Source organism: Amblyomma americanum, chromosome 1 (genome assembly GCF_052857255.1).
Source record: "Amblyomma americanum isolate KBUSLIRL-KWMA chromosome 1, ASM5285725v1, whole genome shotgun sequence".
Classification (NCBI taxonomy): Eukaryota; Metazoa; Arthropoda; class Arachnida; order Ixodida; family Ixodidae; genus Amblyomma; species Amblyomma americanum.
The window spans coordinates 475,132,810-475,153,009 of NC_135497.1; the positions used below are offsets into that span (position 1 = coordinate 475,132,810).

Genomic DNA, 20,200 nt, shown 5'->3' on the forward strand with positions numbered 1-20,200 from the left:
CGTGCTTTCCGTCGACTGCTCCTACACAATGAGGATAGTTCCAACGCCTGCTGAATTCTTGTGCAGATTCCTCCCATTGTGCAGGCCCTGGCTCCTAAATGAAAAAAAAGAGCGAACCTGAATATTTGGGCGGATGGTTTGGAAGTGAGAGATGCTAAAAATGGTCTTGCTTTCTGAATTAGTTCATTTAAGCCACTACAATGCCCTTCACTTTTGCCCTTTTGGCTCTTTCATGCAAATTTAAGATTGCTACATCGCCTATTAAAGTTGCACAACCAGTGTCAGGAACAGAATTAGGCAAGAAATACATACAGGCAGGTAGAGCGGCTCCAAGTGCTTCCAGATCACTCTGCAGGCATTGTGAATCACAAGCCGACATGTTGCTGGTGCAACTCGAAATGTCAGTGCTATCTGCTTGATTGCCATTCCCGAGGATAGGTACCTGTGTACGATAAGAAAGTAGTTGAAAAGTTGTGTGAGAGCGTCACTGCAGTCACAAGTGCTACAGTACCGGAGGGTTATAGCAAGTCTCTCTTCAGAGCAAAGAGGCTCCCGGCAAACAAAATTCCTGCTCAGGTCACTGCGGACTATGCTGTGCAGTTCGTCAAATTGCTTCGGACTCAACCGATAGTATCGGAAGAACATGTCTTCATCTTTCTTCATGACTTGAAACTGCAATGACAACAGTGAAACAAAAATTACCAACTGACACCAAATATTTACCCCACCCTTCATCATTACACAAATGGTAGGTGACGTACAGAGATGTGGAGCTTATTTTGTGATTATTAATATTGGAGTGGGCATTTTTCTAGCGACGCGGACCACAGTTTACATCGTCCCGTTTTATAAAGTCACACCGCCAGCCTCTCTACCAAGTACTGTTTCTTAACAGCGTGTGTTGACATTAACGCAAAATCGGGAGTGGTACACACCAAGCGTAACAAAGTGACTTCCGAGTGCATTCTGAGCTCTCGGATGCGAATCTTAATCAATGCGAAAACGCCGCAGGTGCTGAAGCAAAACTGGTCAAGGGTACGTTGGCCTATGCTGCCGACGCGGCAACCAGTTTCTCAGGCATATGCGGAAAAGCAACGATAGAGAATGCAGCCGCTTACAATGACACACCACGGAGTTCCTGGATTCATCGCAATTAATACAGCTCGTATGAAGCCATTCGTGCACTTTTAAAAGTGATAAATACATAACGTGGGTGGCATTCAGCTGGCATCTTAAGCATGGAAAAAAAGGAAAATATGCTAGTTATGAATTACGACCTCCGACTGGCACAAAATTTGATTATGGCAAGCACAAGCCGCAAAACATTCAGCTGGGCGAATTGGTACAGATACATCATGTAAAACATAGCAATAAAATGACGAACACAAGAAAAAGGAAGGAAGCAGGTAAGACAAAACGAAGAGTTGGGGGTAGTTAAAGTTCCCGAACGCACAACAGGAGATCGATCGCTACAGACCGACAAGTTACTTACCGCGGTGTGGTATTCACCCTCCTCCTTTCTGACTTGCCAGATGGGGTGCACCCAGAATTTCCTCTTTCTTTTTTTCTTTTCTTCTAGGTCCCTCATCTTCATCAGCAATAATCTTTTCTTTAACAACAAAAGACGCCGATGTACCCCCATGGACACTGGGTTTGGTCACAAGAATAGAAGCGGCGCGTTCTCCCTCGCAGTAACGCTTCCTGCTTGCCGTCCGCGCGAAGTAAATGAAAACTCTTTTTAAAATTAGTTTTCAGCAACGAGAGCCACTAGCAATGTACAGAACGAAGCTCAGATAGAAACTCTGCGCAATCCGCAACGGTCCACAGTTTCAGTCGCACAAGGTCGCCAGACGAAACATTTCCGGCCAACTCTCTCCGCTGAACATCCACAAAAATATCGATACAATACTAAACATACCTGGTAATGTGTATAGACATATTAGTAGGGCATTTATTGCATAATTTATTAATTATAACACAAGAAAACAACATATAAGCATTGTTCGTTCATTTAGTGGTAGCCAAAACATTTTTGCCTTGTCTGGCCACACTGCGGCGGCGTTCGCCGCTCGTACGCCTCATGTAGCCTGGTCGGCGTCCCGCCAGCGCGTTTTTTTTTCGCGCGCGATAATCGCAGGAGAAAAACGCCCCATGTTGCCCCCGCTTTACCTCGCAGCGTTGGGCGGAAATGTTGCCAGACGAGTGGAATTGTGGAGGGGAGCATCGATTTCCCCCTTCTTCATGCCTCTCTATGGGAACGAGCATGGCGCCGCTGCCGCTGGGACGAGATGGGAACAAGGGCGCCGGCTTAGGAGGCCGAATCAATTTGCCGGAATTGAGTGAAGATTTGATCGGGGCCGAGGCGCCGGAAGCACGCGCCGACAGTTTTTCCGGACTAGGAAGACCGAAAGGCAGTGAGTGGACAAGCGGGCCGAGACGTTGGCCCGCTGGCTGCACGAGAAGTCCACTTCACTGGCAGTCACGAAAGGAAATGCTCCGTGTGTGTTCGGGCTCTGCTTTTCCGGTGTTTCCTCTTAACGCGTAGGAATTTTCAGAGCTTCGTGCACCTTGGTCAGTGGTAAGTGCCGGAGAGTCCTTACAAAAATGGTCCGTAGACTGTCTACAGACAAAAGTCTACTTAAATTGTATGGCCATAAATCTATAGATTGTCTATAGACTGCATATAGGATTTGTATTGCCTATGGACTGTGATTAGGGTTTATCTATAGCGAGTCTATGGAATTTATAGACAGAAGTCCGTGTACAGTCTATAGACCGTCTAAAGAAATTTTTGTAAGGTAGGTAGTTCCTTGTGGAACTGCGTAGCGTGTGGAGGAGAGCAAGAATTTATTTCAAGGAATCTCAAATTGTCGACGCAAGGCCCATTGCTCCAAGCAGTCGCTCTGCACAATTATACGTTTGAGGGAGTGGGTTACCGTAACCTATGTTAGAGAACATAGAAAAGCTAACATACATACAGTGCACAAGATAAGTACTGCCATAGCCTCCTTTATACTTTCTGTGCCTGTCAACGCGCCGCGCGAACCATACAGCGGCGCCGTCGGGTAAAGTTGCGCGGCGCTGCCGCTCCCGCTGCTGAGGGCGCCACTGACGTAGGTGTCGAGGCGCATTGGTGCGAATGCCGGCGCTAGGATGGGAGCGCTGTTATTCGCTCGCGGGATAACTGCTACTAAGCATGAATCGTACAAACTCGTTATATTTACTCGTAAAGCAGACATCCTCTAAGCATAACAAGTGATCACGTTTGTTGTTAGCCAGTAACACCAACGCTATGACATGTTATGTGAGGCAGTTTCAAGATACGTGGGCATGGCTCGAAAAACTACATGACTGCTTCGCTAGCGTAAGTGGTTATAGTACAGTTACAATGCTAGTCTACGCTGCGCTAAAACAAAACTTAAGAAGAAAGGCACCAACATTTATTTACACATTTCACAACAGCCGCTATGCTACAAGAGTAGCTACTTTTACAGCTTCATTACTTTTCGTGAGAGTGGCTTCTGCCGAAACTGTCACTTCTGCCAAAATTACGAAACTTATGCCAAAATTACTGTCTTCTTTAAGCCTTTTCAGCTCCATTTTATATTTATCTACCGTGGTGCGAAGCCTCTCTATTTGCTTTTTTAAGTCTCTCTCCTTCCTCTTCCACTTGATTCTTTCCACTGCCAGCCAGTAGGAAGATCTGATGTCAGCTTGCGTTGTTTTGTCGGCGCGGACAAGTTCTTCTTCATGCTTTGTACAAGTGGCTCTTGATTGGTGTTGCGTCACTTCAAAATAGTTGACACTTGTAGTTGGAGCGGCTTCAGAGACCTCACTGTCAGCATCAGACGCCGGCATTTCCACGTTCGTGCTTTCGTCATGCTTCATGAGTTTTTTCGCTGGCTCATCTTGGCTATGGTGGGGCTGAAAAGCTGCTCTTTTTCTTCCGCTTACACCTTCAATACTCGAGGTTGCAAGTACGACGGGTAGTCACTGAACACTGATGGTACAACTCCCTTTTTCAGACGGCGCCGTTTGCCCTCTGCGAAGTCAGAGATTTTGAAATGTTTGCTGCATACCCTTGAATAGTTGGAAGTGCAGTTAGGTACCCAGTCATCTCTTCGTATTGCTTTCAGCCATTGCTCACGCTGTGCAGCTTCGACGGGGATCTCATGAAAAGAAACGCCGGGCTCCTTCTTTTTACTGTCCGACCGGCACAATGGTACGCAGCAGTATGCCATTGGGAGCTGTAAGAAGAACAATTTCGGTATCAGCTGTTACATTAATTGATTCATCGCGTCCTGCAAACAATTTTTTTTTCTAACTTGAAAAACAAGGAAAACAAACATACGCGTTGCATCTTTCGGTTGCGCTCACTCCAAAGCAATGGTCATAATAGGTAAAGCTTGTGTTTTTATTTTATCAAAGAATTTCACAATTAGCCGATACATTGCAAAAAAAAAATACTGCCCTGGAGCACATGTAGCATACCACACAGACGAGCTAACCAGGGAAGAAATTAACACCGCAGACCAAAGAATACTAGCGCACATTTAATATTATTGCCTTACTGGCGCGTAATAAACAGTTTATGGTGCTGTCGTTATTTTTCACAGGCCTCAATGCGGCTGAATACGAGTTTGGCGGTTCCCGATGCAAGAGAGGGACACAACGATTGAGTTGACAACATTTTAAACTAATATAGCTTTCCATCGTTCGGTTAAGCTCACTTTAAAGTAGCCACCATAACAATAGGTAAATCTTCTGTTTCTATTTTTTCACAAAATTTCACAATTAGCGTATGTTGTAAAAAAAAATGCGCAGGAGCACATCCAACATACTACGCAGACGAGCTAGGCAGAGAAGCAATTAGCATTGGTGGTAGTGGAATTTTTATTAAAAATAATACAAAAAGGAGCATTTGCAGTCCAAAAAAAAAAACACGTGCACATCCCGAATTACTATTGCAGTACTGACGCGTGATAAACGCAGTTTTTTGTGCCGCCACTATTTTTCACAAGCCTTAATGCAGCTGAACACTACGCAGCGATAGCCGGAAGGATAAATCAAAGCTGGCACTCACCACTTGGTGCAATGCTGTATTCCTGCGGCATCGGAAGGCACAGAAAAGTGGAAGTAAGACCTTGCACACTGCAAAAAAGCCCACGTAACGACGACAGAGCAACAGCACGTGGCACGCGGCTATCCGGGCTGCTGTGGGCAGGCTGTGGGTGCCCCAACGTCGCTGTCACCATCTCTCGGCAGCCAGCGGCGTAACTTCTCAAAGGAGGAGGAGCGGCGACGACGGCCGCGGAGCGCGGAGTTGACAGGCACAGAAAGTATAAAGGAGGCTATGGTACTGCAAACGCAGAGCGTTTAAGAAGCCAGGCATGATGGGGTTGACGTTAAACAGCGAATTTAAGGTCGACCCTGGGCTGAATATGCTGCCCTCAGTTAACGACCGGTTGTCGAGGTGTTCCATTCCTCAGGTACACAGAAGGTGAGCGTCAAATATGCGGACAACTATTTTAGGCAGTTGGTGTCAGACACTGTTCGTTGAACCAATATAACCGATACGTGCTGCTGCGATGCAAATATTATGTGGTAGTTCCTTTTGCGATAAGGTGACTACCGAACAAAAATAAAAAAAAACTGATTTGCTTGTTTGCGCTGATGACATGAGTAGTGGTCTTCTGGGTATCGAGTGAAGGGGAACGTGCAGCTTTTATGTTCTTTATTTATGTCGCCTTTATTTGAGCTCTTGAAGCCTTGTCTTCCTTACGGAAGTTGTTCAGCTCTTCCTACTTGTCTATAGGACGCATTGCTATGTTTCGATTTTTTTTCTCTCTCTCTTCCATGGCACAGCGCCCTTAAGGCTTTCGGCCGGATGATGAAATTGCTTTCTGCGCGGCGCAGCCTAGCGGCGTTTTCTTTTTCCCATTTCTTCCTTCCTCGAGTGTATTGTTTAGCACATCCCTCGTCGCAGCTGTGGGCTTCTCTTCTTGAGGTCCGCCCTCGTTTTACATTTATCATGTCGTCGGAAGAGGGGCGCGAAAAAGCCCCCGCTATAGCGACGCTCGCCGATCGCTCCTGATTCGGACGCCCGCTGCACAGTGACCGGTGACGCGGCTTCATTTATTCTGGAGGGGGGGGGGGGGATTTCCAGGGATATTGTTTTTTCATTGTTTATTTCTTTTTTATTCTTGGATGCGCCTCGCCGGTGCGTCTGGTTTTGTTTCACTCTCCCCGGCAGAGCTGGAAGCGTGTTTGCTTTTCACAACACACTCCACGGGGGTTGTTTTCGCGTTGCGCGCTTTTTTCTCTTTCTTTCGTCCTTTATTTTCTTTCGGGCGCTTCTTGTGCGGACGAGAGCTCTTACGGAGATGGCGACGCTGGGTCCTTTTCTGAGAACGGCGGCGGGGGGACTCAGAGAAATGAAGCGACAGCGCAACAGCGCGCTGCCTCTCATCTTCTGGCTTCCGCGGTATGTGTTTACGGGGAAGTAGAAGCACATAACGCGGTAAAAAACAGGGCTCGCGACTCCCGCGCAAATGACTCCGGGCCGGAATTGGTATCTTTTTTTTTATTATTTCTAGCATGAATGATACTAAGCGAATAACCGAGCAACACCTGAAAAGACTGAAAACAACGGTAACTTTCAGCGCACAGTTATTTTTTTTGCACCCGTTCCTTATAACCGCTTTATCAACGCAGCTATTTGCTTTTTGCCTTTTCTTTCCTTCTGTTCTTGTCTCCTCGCCGCTTGTAGAGCCCACGGGAGGAAGCGACGAGCAAGATGAAGTCAAACAGCAGGCGAATCCAGCTGTTCGTGGATTGCGAAAGGTCTGGTGCGGTTTAGACGCATCACCCCGGGGCGGGGACAACCGGATTAGGTTTGGCCGCCCACGCTGCGAGTGCTTGATGCAGCGATCATACTGCGATGGCCGTCGCCACACTTTATTATTATCTTTTTTTTACTGACGTTATGGCAAATGCCGCAGAGTCAGATGGAGTGACGAGTGCAGTAAATTCTTTGGAATAGCTTGGCACAGAAGCAGTATAATTTGGGGGACCTTTGGAGGTGCTCTTGTCCTGCAGTTGGCTCAAGTGTACGGTAACGATGATTGCTGCATTGTTCTTATGCTGCAGTTACAGCCTGTTGCGCTATTACGTCGCTGTCATGGAAGTTCGAAAGCTATTCGAAAACTTGAAGTCGTGCTCCATTCGTTTAATCATTTCGATTACTCGCTATTTAATTCGAAAGCGTCGAATATTAGCGAACCGCTATTTTATTGCATTGCTCGTAGCTTTAATCGTAGCTTACAGTTAGACACGTGGTCTAATGCCCTTTTAGAACCTATGAATATCATGCCAATTTTGTCCCTGTCTGTCTAAAATTGCTGCGACTTCGTGAATAGTTTCGAGGGGCTGTGCTGTTTTAGGTACCCCCTTCCGAAACAAGGGCTGAATATAATCAGATGTTCTGTTCTCATCTAGAATGACTTAAATATGTTTAAACAGAACTAGCACAAAAGTTTTTCCACCTGTAGACAACAATGAAATCGGTCTGTACGAAGTTATAAGAGACCTGTTTTCTGCTTTTCGTTCTGGGGCAACCTATGGAAATTTCCATCCATTCGGAAGATTCTGCACACGACAAATATTCGTGTGGCTTAGAATGAACGAATATTTCGAGCGCCACTCGGCGTGTCTCAGGAGAAAAGCGGTCGGTATGCCGCTCATTTCAGGCGATATTTAAATTTTGCAAAACTGACTGAACACCCCCTTCAGTCAGTGAGGTAAGTAGGTAGATTAAATCTTTGTTTCTGACCGCCATCATTCATAGATACCGAACAAAAAAAAAACTAACTCAAAATACTTCTCAGTCAAAAATTTATCATGTACGGTCTCCCCGTGTGTGCAGAAAGCAGACGGGGGCCGCTTCTTCTATAAAAAGTGTCGGCGAAGCGGAGCACAACAGAAAACTCTGATAGCGTTCCTTTGCTTTTCTGTAGCTCACATTTAGCTGCAGACTGACGTTGTAAAGCTGAGCAGTATTAACCGCTTTGGGACACTGACACCGTTTTTTTTTTCGTTTAATTTTCCGTCCTAGATCTGCTGTTGTATTTTCTTGCCATAAAGTTGAGTTATCGCCGTTGTATATTGAACTTCATGGGAACAAAATCTTTGAAGCTGTTCACGACAATGTTCTAAAAGAAACACCATAGGTCGTTCGCGCAGCACATGCCTGATTCACAAAGAAAAACAAAAGGAAAGAAACGAGGTAGCCATGGCGTATGATATGTCGACGTGTTTAGCGCGTGGCAAGTTTGGAACGAGGCAGATTTCTTCATTTTATGGGGACAGCTCAGCTCCACAGTTAAGGGTATCATTCTGTAGTCAGAATTCCCGTGAAAGTGTGCATTTCTGCATCAGGACGAATCGCTGCATTCCTCCAAAGAACCAGATATAAAATTGACGCTGTATCGTTATCAATTCAGGTGGGCTCGTTTACTAAATGAGCTAAGTTATGAAACAGTACGAGGTCTCATTATTCACTTCTCATAAGCGGCACTTTTATGACAATGAACCGCCAGGCTGGCCATTGCATTAGATTTTTTTTTTCTGAGGAACATGGCAGTAGAATTAACTACCATTGTAGCTCGTTCCCAGTTCTCATGATAGGACACGCGTTTGCGCGTTTAGTTCCGCAAAGTCAAGCTGCGCTGAGGGCACGGCGTGCTCATCGAGAGGTGCCTCGCTGCATCTTGAACGCGGATACGCATTTTCTAAGAAGTGCTGTGCAGTAGGGGTTGCGAAAACTTTTTCTTGTACTACGCTACAATGCCCGCTCGAGGTATTCTGTCTCGGTGGATACAGAGGACGGTATATAGAACGTTGTGCTTAAGCAGCGAATATTGGTCTTTCGTTTTCCAATGGAGCACCACTTTTTCAAGAAAGCAGGCAGGTATGAAAGAGTAAGTAGTTTGCAGAGTGGATTACTATCAGTTTTTTTCCGTATGCAAATGTGCAAATTAATGTTCTCTGCAGAAGATAATAAAACCGCTATTTTTCAACTGTGAACACTTATTGAAAAATTTTTAACAGCCGGTTCATTTTTTTTCACGCTCATATAGCTCGCAGCGAAGCCCCCAAAGAAGGCGCTTTCAGGCCTCGTAGGCTCTCATTGTCTCAGTCATCGCGCCGGTATACGTTTGAGTTCGTTGCACTGTGGATCGAATGGATTTGTCCCGAAACAGACGAGAGAATCCGGTTTTACTGTTCCTGCCGTCTGTGCATTCTCGATAAACAGTAAGTTGTTTTGCCAAGTGCACAGTGAGCTGTGTACTGCTTCTCTTCGCAGCCCGAAATGAAGCCCCTTCAGCATACAGCGCGCAGCTTTTTGACAGAAATACTATGTCCGGCTTGAATGGGAACAGGAAATGAATTCTTTTCTGCCGTTATATTTGAACCATTGTTTACTTCTCTTGGAGACGCGCTATTATCACCTTTGAAAATAGGTTTCAGCATTCAGTAGCGATGCCGTCGTGACGGCCGTCGAAGCTTCCCGTTGACGGTTGTGTGCGCTGGTGAAGTGGGGGGGGGGGGGGGGGGTGAATGGGTGTGTGTGTGCGGGTTTGGGTGCTTGAACGGGTGCATGGATTGTCGCGTGTACCACACGAGACAATCGGACAGAGTCATTAAGGTTCCATGTTTTATTTATCGGCCAGGGTTTTCGTTTCGAGATCTGTCTGTTTTGCAGCCATGTGACCCCGCGTGAGGTTTTTTCACATGGACAGCCTTGCATAGACGCTGCGCGGCCAGACGGGTTGAGTCTCTCGACTGTCCTGACTAGCAGTTCAAGAAATACCGTGAAGCAGAGAATGTATGCATAATGCTGAATGCAGAATTGAAACTGGGGCGGCCAGATTCAGCAACTGTGCCAAATTCTGTCACAAGTTATTGAGAGTGACGTCAAAATGATGAAACAATGAGACGTCCATACAAAAAAGTCCTATGGGCGTCTATGGAAAAAACTATGTCCGTCTATGGCCTTTTATGAACGTCTATAAGCACCTATAGAGGTGCTTATTGCCAGCTATTGAAAAATCTATGCCACTAAAGCTATAGCTTTGGAACCATAAAATTGTCTTAAGCTCTCTATAGAAAAATATATCAGCCTGTATAGACAGCTATAGACAGAAACAGGAAAGGTCTATAGCTATTTGGGCCAAAATTCTATAGCCGGCCATAGGACATTTTTGTATGGCTGCCACGTGACGCAACGAGGAGTCAGCCAATTACAGCAGGGCGGCGCCCCGAGAGCATTTGAGGGGCCGCCTGCTAAATTTTTGTAAAAAGAAATAAGAAATGAGCAAAGATGAAAATAACTAATATTTTATTTTGCCAAAAAATTGTGCTTAAAGTTCGCAAATATTAAGCAAAACAAAAAGCGTTCGAAGTTGTGCTATTAAATTGGCTGGTGGGCAACTTTCAGTGCCGTGGGGGTGTGCTGACTGCGGTAAAAAGGCCGCTTTGCACGAAAGCAGCTGTTTCACGCCGTGTTATTGCTTTTTGCGCGGCGTCTGGAATCGAGCTACTGTGCGGTCGACCTAAGTGCGCAGAAAAATTTCAACGAATGGAGTGAAGGCTACGTGACTACCGAGCGAACTTGCAAGGAGCACACGGTACGAAATCGACGACGACAACTTGTTGAAGTCTGTGTTGTTCGGCTCTTTCGATCGATGACAGAAATGCCAAAAGGTGAGGTGTTGCAGTATGTGACGAGTGGTTGTTTGTTTCTTTCCCCTTGGGGAACAGAAGGCGGCCACGAAGTGCCATTTGCTGGGAAAAATAAAGTGCTTTGCCAGCATAAGCGTGTCTTTTATATATATATATATATATATATATATATATATATATAAATATATATATATATATATATATATATATATATATATATATATATATATATTAAGGAAGCCAACAGTCACCGAAACCAAGGGGCATAGGGGGATGTTTTTAATCTTTTTTTGTAGTGCCGATCAATCGGTTCGGATCCCACCGACGGCATGGTTGTTTTTTATTCTGCTTTATAAGTAATTTTCTTTAAACCGATTGATCGGCACTACAAAAAAAGATTAAAAACATCCCCCTATGCCCCTTGGTTTCGGTGACTGTTGGCTTCCTTAATATGTTTGTCAAAACGAGCCCCTCATTTCCTTTACGTTTTCTGCTAATATATATATATATATATATATATATATATATATATATATATATATATATATATATATATATATATATATATATATATATAAATATATATATATATATATATATATATATATATATATATATATATATATATATATATATATATATATGTCACAGAGGTGACGACGGCACCCACCCCTTCTGCGCACTAACTTTACAAACTGCCTCCAACACCCGCTGTGCGAATTTGCTCACCGCCGGTTGTGCGATGCAGACGTACGCCTCATTACTATTACCAAGGGCAGCTTGAAAGCCGCCGGTAGCAAATAACCGCAGTGCACATAGCACCTGCCGCCGCATCGACAACGCGCTCGCAGGCGCACCTCCCAGTTCATCGGCGACCTCGTCACTGCCACTCCACAGTCTGCTTCTCCAGTCGAAAAAGGCGTCGAAACAGCTCACCCGGCAAGCCAAACGCGTCTGCGTGCGCCATCCTTCGCAGTTTCTCGTGCCAGCGCAGCCGCCTCAGTCGTATCGCCGCGTGCTCCGCCGCTATTTTCTGTCACAAACTCAACGGTCAAATTGACGGCCTCGAAACTGTCGCAAAAAACTGTCAATTAGCGGCTGCATAATTAGGTGTGCAACGTCACTACTTCTGCCACATCCGTGACGTAAACTGCAGCCACCCATGACGCAAAAAAGCAAAATGGCCGCCGGCCACGTCCGACCTATCGATAGGAGGGAGGCTTATTGACAACCTTTTGACAAGTTTTTGACAATTTTCCTAATTGACAGTTGCGTAATCTGACCTCTGGTCTCGAAATGTGGCGCTAGCGTGTGGTGGTCGAACGGCGTGTTTGGCTTTTGCATTTCCAAACAATGCCTAAGCACATTTCACTCGTGGCGTTGGGGCAACTTCCTCTCCTTCGCGCTGTTCAAGGGCAACAGCCACGGCGTTCTTTTTGGCCAACAGTGCAATTTTTTACCTTCTTAATGCCAATGCAACGCCTTTGTGCGAGTGGAAATTGGACGAGAATTCACTAACCCGCCGCGGTGGCTCAGTGGTTAGAGCGTTCGGCTACTGATCCGAAGTTCTCGGGTTCGAACCCGACCACGGTGGCTGCGTTTTTATAGAGGCAAAACGCTAAGGAGCCCGTGTGCTGTGCGATGTCAGTGCACGTCAAAGATCCCCAGGTCGCCGAATTTATCCCGGATCCCTCCACTACGGCGCCTCTTTCTTCCTTTCTTCTTTCACTCCCTCCTTTACCCCTTCCCTTACGGCGCTGTTCAGGTGTCCAACGATATATGACACAGATACTGCGCCATTTACTTTCCCCAAAAAACCAATTATTATTATTATTATTATTATTATTATTATTATTATTATTATTATTATTATTATTATTAATAATATTATTATTATTACTATTAATAATAATTCACTACCAGTATACGTCCGAAATTATGTCTTGTGAATGAAGGCTGGTAGGACGCAGTTAAAGGCGCCCTTGCTGCAAATATTGTGTCCAGCAGAAAGCAATAACACTGCTCACTTCTCGAAGGTGGCTCTCCTCTCGTAAGTCTGTGTTTGTGATTTGTCGCTCTTATCGGGAAAAGCCTCTGTGCGCCGCTGAAGGGGCTGCGTGTGTTAATGACAAGCACGGTATTTCCCGCGGACATCACGTTGGCGCTCGCTGCGCTCTTTACATCGCTGCCATACTGCTGAGTCTAAAAACCCAACAAAGCGGCCTGACCGCCACCCTGTCATTAATCTCATTCCGAGCCGTGCCACTCTCAGCGCTAATCCTGCGAGCTTAGGAAGTTAGCTCCGAGCGGAATTGGCCATCGTCAAGTGATTTACTGGTTCAGTTGCTCAGAGTTCAACAAATCACCTTTACCACGACCAATTTATTGCAATATTCTTTTTCCACCGAACTAAGGCTGTACCGAGCTATCCGTTGACCACACTCAGTCTCTGAGCATGACAGAAGAAAATGTCTTAAACAACGAAAGGAGCACCTCCGACGCCGCACACGTGCTCTAGTCCCTCCGTGTGCGGTAACCCTCCCCCGTGGTCTTACCCGTGCAGAGGAGGTTGCGCTTCGGAGGATACGGGTCGGGGTTGCCCTAACTCCAGTTGTGACACGCAAGTGGCCGCATTTCAAAGATTTATATCCCCGCCCCGGGTGTCCAGTCTGCAAGGTCAGCGACTGTCAGGTGGACATCCACCACCTGTTGTGGGTTTGCCCGGCGCTGAAGCCGACGAGAATTCGGCACCTGGCGGCGGTGGGTCTCTCACCGGACAATCCGGATTCCTATATTGCCTGGACACAGGGTCCATATCATAGTTCTCTGTTTGATTTCATTAGATCAGCCAACCTTTTTTCATTTATTTAAGCATCCTCCTCATCTCTCATTTCATAACCTTTATGCCGTGAGGCAATAAACATAGATTGAAAAAAAAAAGGTATTTACAGCTAATAAATGTATTTTTTCTTATTCTGCTTGTGTTCCGTTTGCGCTTTTATATTTATGGATTTTCTTTTTGCCGACTATGAAATGATGATCCATCGCTTGGCGCATTCATAACCTTAGGAGCTCGTGTTTCCCTGGGGAAATATGTACGTTTGCGCGCAGGGGAAGAGTCATATTTTGAGGAATTTTTCAAATAAGTGGGGGAATTGAAACTTCTCTCATTCAAAGGGAAGTTCAGAATTTCCGAAAGCGGCTGTACTTTTTCGCCACCGGTGCACTAGTCTCACTGTGAGGGCGGCTGCCCTGCCTCACCCACCTTAGAGCACGGACCCCGCGCCATTTGATATGTGGGTGTTTAGCTAGGTGAGCGGTATTCTGCAGAGCAACCTCAGTGCAACTCCCGGCAACCTCACTTAAACCTCCACGTCTGCGGATTCGCATAGTTGAGTCGGAACGTCGTGGCTGAAAAGAGGAATTTTTGGGTTTTACGCCTGATGCGTTTGGCGTAAGTTGAGTTTCCCCTTCCGGTGGCGATGAGAGGAAACTACTTGATGATGAAATCGGGGTTTCTTGATGACCCGGTGGTTCTACTCGCAAACATTCACATTACTCAAGGAAAGGAGAAGGTTAACTATTTATTTACAACATAGGTAAAAAAACGAGAAGAAACAAAGCAAGGAGAAAACTATTTACGTGACTAAATCGTGGATCAGACGAATTCAGCCCCCGCTCAACCCAGAGCGCTTGGTTTTAAACCCTCTGTCTCCGCCCTTAGCGGGGACAGCAACCAGTAAGATAACAAACGACCCATCTCGCCAATCAGTTGTCAGGGAAAGGAAAATAAGGATTTCCGCCAACTAATCACAGATTGGGGAAAGAGTGCTGATTAAACATTTGGGAAAGGAGAGGTTGCAATCAAATAGACAAACAGCACAAACGCGACCACCCTCTCACACAGCACCCACGGCCCAGCCGTTACCACTTTCCTATCTCTTTCGCACACGCGACAAAACGATCCCTAAAGTGTTTACAGAATACACCGCACGAGACGAACACAGTCGTTACGGGAATAGTGGGTTTCCGCTCACTCGGCTAATACTGAGCCGTATCTCGTGCGCCCTCGAAACCTCGTCAACCCCTTAACAACCACATGTCGACAGCTGTACATGGTTAGCGTTTTTCCCGGCGGGTCATCCCCGTGACGGCGCGGCGTAAACGAGGACGTCCGCCGCACGAAGGGGAGGCAGGGACGGGACGGGCCCCTTTGTTGGGGACTTCCGACCCCACTGGAGCGGCCTTCCTTGCGAACACAAGACCAACGAGTTCGCGGAATGGTCAGCGAACTCCTCAGCGTAGCTTGCAGGTCTTTCAAAACTGAATGATATCTGCGGACATATTTGGCCAAAACATTTGCTGTCTCTTGCTTTCATCTTGGGTACTCCGACGGGCGCTTCGTGAAGAAGCTGCAGTAGCTCTGGCCGCTTCGACTCGGGCGCAATTACCTTGTTCCTGCGGAAGAATACCCCTGCATGTCCAGTACGGTCTTGTCGGCTCTGGGATGCCCCGCTTGCTATCTGGCCACGCAGTTTCTGCATAATCTCGGATTACGACAACTGCGCGATCCTCGGTTGCAGCTGCAAGCAAATCTTTCAGGTTTTGTTATGACGCTGAAACGTAGTAAAGCAGATTCACTTGAAACAACTCAATTTCTTCCATTGTGGCCTTACTTGGAAACCGCGACAAATTGTATGGTAGAAATAGTTCTTTACCCGATTTGTACAACAACGTTATTGCGTACCGTTACAAGCTGAGCCCCATGTTCGGTAAGCGAAGTGCACACTGATGTAGTGGCTTGTTGAATATTGGTATCAAAGCTCGGTGATCTGTTTCGACGATTACTTCTGCGTGACCAAAATGTAATTGTGGAACTGTGTGCATCCATGGACTACTACTGCAAGCGTTTCTGTTTCTATCTGCGCATAGCGTTGCTGTACTTCTGTGAGAGATCGAGATGAGAAAGCTAGGGGGTGGTCATCTTGTATGAAAAGAGCTGCTCGCCCGACGGCTGGCATTAAGAGAAAGAATGGTTTCTTGAGGTCCAGGTGGGAAGGAACTGGCGCTGGTATCTGAATGCCTGTCGAAATGTTTCAAAACTGGCTTGTTGCTTTCCTGTTGAAACTCATTCGTTATCTTTTCGCAGTGCCCTAAGTTGCTCCGTTAAGACGGTCGTGTTGGCAATGAAATGCTGTACAAAGCTCGTTCTCAAAACGGTCTGCAGTTGCTAACTGTTTGTAGGTTCTGGTATCTCCACGACGTCTTGCACACGCTCTGGGTCGATCCGCAGGCCTTGTGTCGTCAGGATATGCCCAAGTAGCGAAACTCCAGCTGCGGAAAGGTGCATTTTTTTAAAAATAAAGTCGCAGGTTGTGCTCACGGCAGCGCGTTAGAAAGAGCAATAGGTTGCAGCCGTGCTCGCCCTTTGTCTTGCCCCAGACCTGTAAATCATCTGTTTCACAGCCACGCCGGGTGGGCCTTCTAGTAAGCTATGAATTGCGTGCTTGAAAAATTTCTTCTGTCCAAGAAATTCTAAAGGGCATTCAGAGGAAGTGGTACCGCCTGTATGGCGTACTCTATGGCGTATTCATGGTGCAAAGCTTGGAACTTTCTTCTATTAGCTTAATTTACCCAAATCTTACAAAGTAGCCGTGAACGCGTTCAATGTGGGTATTAGGTCGAGATCCTCATTGCTCTGCAACACAGCCATCTTTCGAAGCAGCAATGTTCTACCCGTCCAGCAGCGTCGCGCTTGCTTTAATATTTCCCTCAAGTGCTCCTCGAGGAGAAAGCGACAGAAGTGGACACGTCACCTAGCGGCACTGGGGTCCACTTTTTCTCTCTCGCGGCAAGGCGTTCTGAGCAGGCGGACGTTAGCCCTAGCTCAGATGCCGGTACAGAAGCTGCCTACTGTGTTGTTTTCTCAACAGTTGAGACAGTATGCCTGCGTCTCCATGGCGCGTCGGGTCGTCTCCTAAACGTGCAGCGGAGCCCATGAAGTTTTTCTTCCGGATCAAGACTCAGGCGACGCTCTTCAGAGGATTCATGGGGTATATCTGCGCACCTCTGCCCTACAGCCTTGACGAAACGATTCCAGCATTGTTACGGCCTGCTTTGGACGGATACGGTTTACGTCTGCAGTGACCGCCACACACTATTCCTCCGCGACAAATAATTAGTTGTTGAAGCTTTCTTTTGCTGCTTAAACAAATAGCTAACCGTCAGACGACGCTAACTTAATTTGATGCCTATCGCTCGTGTAATAGAGTGCCACATTGCAATGTTTATTTCATGTGCTGATGTCATTGATTGGCGGACTTGTACAGCACCTTCCGGGCCATGGGAAGTTGTCGCCAATTGCTGTTTCTTTAATTCTATCCTACTAAATCACGATTCCGTGCACCAGCATCGAGCATATAATGTAAATCCAGCGGATTTAAAAATAATTTTGTTTCTCCTCCTCGTGAAGAATGAACCCCCCCCCCCCCCCCCTACTCACCTACCCTGCACCTAGCGCCCTTGCAGGAGCTCGTTATGGTGAAATAAATCGTGAAGAAACAACCCCCACCGCCTTCCTATTTTCATATCGCCCACTGCAGCTCTATTTTTGCCAAACCAACCTTTTGGCGTCGCTTTTTTGTGCTCGCGTCATTGCATGATGTTAAGAAGACATGGAAAGGCTGCTTTCGATCTCTTTCGCTTCGCATTTTCTGCGCGTTTCTTCAAATGCGCGCCTTCTTTGTCTGCAGAGAATACCCTAGAGTGCGCAGGCAAAAAATTATACTGAAAAAAATTCACGAATGGGCTGTGTTTTGCATTATTTTGTTCTCTTTCTATTTCTTTGCATTTCTTGCCACGCCATTGTCATCTCGTGGCTGTGCATATTCTCGTTGTCTGGATTGTGCACAGAAGGATCCTTGGGCACCAGCAGCGAATTACGAAGGCATGTATACAAATAGACGGTCATGAATTAAAAATAAACATCATTTTCTATATTAAATCAGAGGGTATCCTATATCCATCCCCCCTCCCTTTTTTTTAACACTATAGAATGCGGCGCGTTGGCTCCTGGCGCCATTATATTCGCTTTGCGCGTTTCGGCGAAAGGAAGCGCGGCCCTGATCAATGTCCAATTCTTTCACTCGCTCCTTTCGGTGGTACCAGGTTTTCGTAAAAGAAGCAAAATTCCAACAGATGGAGACGATCTATCTTAAAAACAAAACCTGGCTGGCTGACGAGCTGCCAGCTCTTGTGCGTCTTTCTTGCGACTCACTAGAGTGGATATATCTTTCTTTTCTGTTCGCCTCTTAGGCTTCTCGCAAGCACGTTACCCTTGCACCATTCTCTTTAAGTCGATTTTCTATGCTCCGTTTCTTGTGCGTCTCAATTAAGGAGCAGCTGCCTTTCATGAGGCGAATAATTGTGCCGGGCCAAGGATTTTAATTAGCGCGATAGATTGGGCAGGCGGCTCTGCTGGTGCGCTCCAGCGCACTACAAACGGCTTGCCCTGTTCTGCTTATTTTTATTTGCTGTCTTAATTTCGCTCATCGTTGGAGTGAGAGCTGACGGCTTCTTCTTTGGCGTCAACGGAAGTATTCTGCCAATCCTTTCTTCATCCGTTCACTCGCTCGCTCACTCATGTCGACTGTTTATTTGTAATGTGGTGGAATGAGGGCTTCACATAAGAAAAAAAAGATGAGAGGTAGCAACTCTAGAGTTAATTAGTAAACGCCACGGACAGACAACGTCAAATGAAACGCGAAAAAGACGATGAAAATGGAAACAGCGAAACGAACATTTTTGCTGAAGCAAAACGGGTACTAGTGCACTTGATTTGCTTTTGTACGCTGCGAAGACCATTGTGTGGGAGTTTTATAGAGCCTAGCCTGGTCTTCTTCCCGTGAACCCAACATTTTTCTGTTCGTGTGTTCATGCTTCACTTATCCTTTTCGCGTTGCATTTGACGATGATGATACGTATCTGTGGCAACTCAGCTCTCTCTTTATCAGCAGAAGGGGGTTGACGATTTCTGCACGAGAAAGTTTATTGGCTTCGTCCCATTGATTGCTTTTAAGAAATTAAAGTACTGCAAGTGTCATAAGAGAATATGCCTTACGGCCTTGAACGCTTTTTGTGCAGCTAGCTAAGTGATGGTAATAAAAGGCAACAGAAAACGTACAAAAATCAGGAACTACAATGTCCTGCACTTTAAGTCTGGTTGCACCTACGGACCCACTCAGTAGCTGGAACGTTCCTGCCAACAAGTTCCACTTATATAGGTGGAACTGTGGTTCACTTATTCATAAAATATGTGGAACATTATTTTTCCAAGATGTTCGCTTGAACGGTACCTCGCATATTACTATATGGAACTAAGTTTCGGATATTACAGCGAAGAGCTGTTTAGGGAGCTCACCCACACCGGAGATAGGCCGCTAGGGGGCCCGAGTGAGCGGACGCGTTTATTATCGGCTCCGCCAATTTCTGGTTCCTGTGCCCAGCTAAGTCCATTCTAGGACCCACCAAGGCCCTCAACGGATCCTGGAAGGTTCACGGACCCCAATCGCTACCATCTTTTGGATGTGCCCAATGACCTTGGTGATCTACCTCTTGAAAATGTCTCTGGCAGCCACGCCGCTGCGCTAAGCCTCGCCTCATCGAGGCGAGCCTCGCCGGCGCGCCGCGTTCCTCCCTCCCCGACAACCATGGAGGAGCCCGTGGATGGAGAGACCTTGAACCCCTTGGACTGCCACCCTGGTGAGTGGAAAACTGTGCTCCATGCATACCGTGATCGGACCACGGATTCGAATTCGCCCCCAAAACACCCGGTATCGGCCTCCGTTCAACCTAAACCAAGCGCCAGCAACGCCGGCGCGCCACCGGACGCTGCATCTGGGAACACCCGAAGCGCGTTCAAGGAGACGCCGCAGCTCCTACGCATGACGCGCGCCGTCGTCCATAGAAGTAAGCAACTCGCCGCACTGCCGGCGGGAACCATCAGAGTCGTCTTTCGCCCGCGGGCCGGCCTCTCGCTGGAGAAGATCCCGGCTCCCAGTATCCTGCAGGCACTTCACTCGACGCTCAGCTGTTCAGTGATTGGCGAGTTGCACATAAGAATCCACCCAACCAACAACACCTTCACAGTGGCGACGGTAGCGGAGGCAACAGCTCTGGCATTGGTCAAAATTCAACAAATTACCTTAGCTGGACAACAATACCCGGTAGCCGCGTACATCGCGGCTCCTCCAGCGGCAGTCAAGGGCGTCATTTCCCGGGCCTACTGGAATGAAACACCAGCGCAAATCCTGACTGACTTACAGTACAGAAACCCGGACGCTAACATTATAGCGGCCCGACGCATGGGGAAAACAGCGTCCATCTTAATAACTTTTGCCTCAGGTCCCGTGCCTCACACAATTAAATATATGTGTGTGGTACACCGCTGCACCAAATA

General features: G+C 46.8%; 1 protein-coding gene across 3 annotated transcripts in view; it reads left to right on the forward strand.

Moving 5' to 3' along the window:
• DopEcR (G-protein coupled receptor DopEcR) overlaps positions 1 to 20,200 on the forward strand; it is a 356,283-nt gene that overhangs the window by 224,499 nt on the left and 111,584 nt on the right. The gene's annotated exons all lie outside the window — the stretch shown is intronic.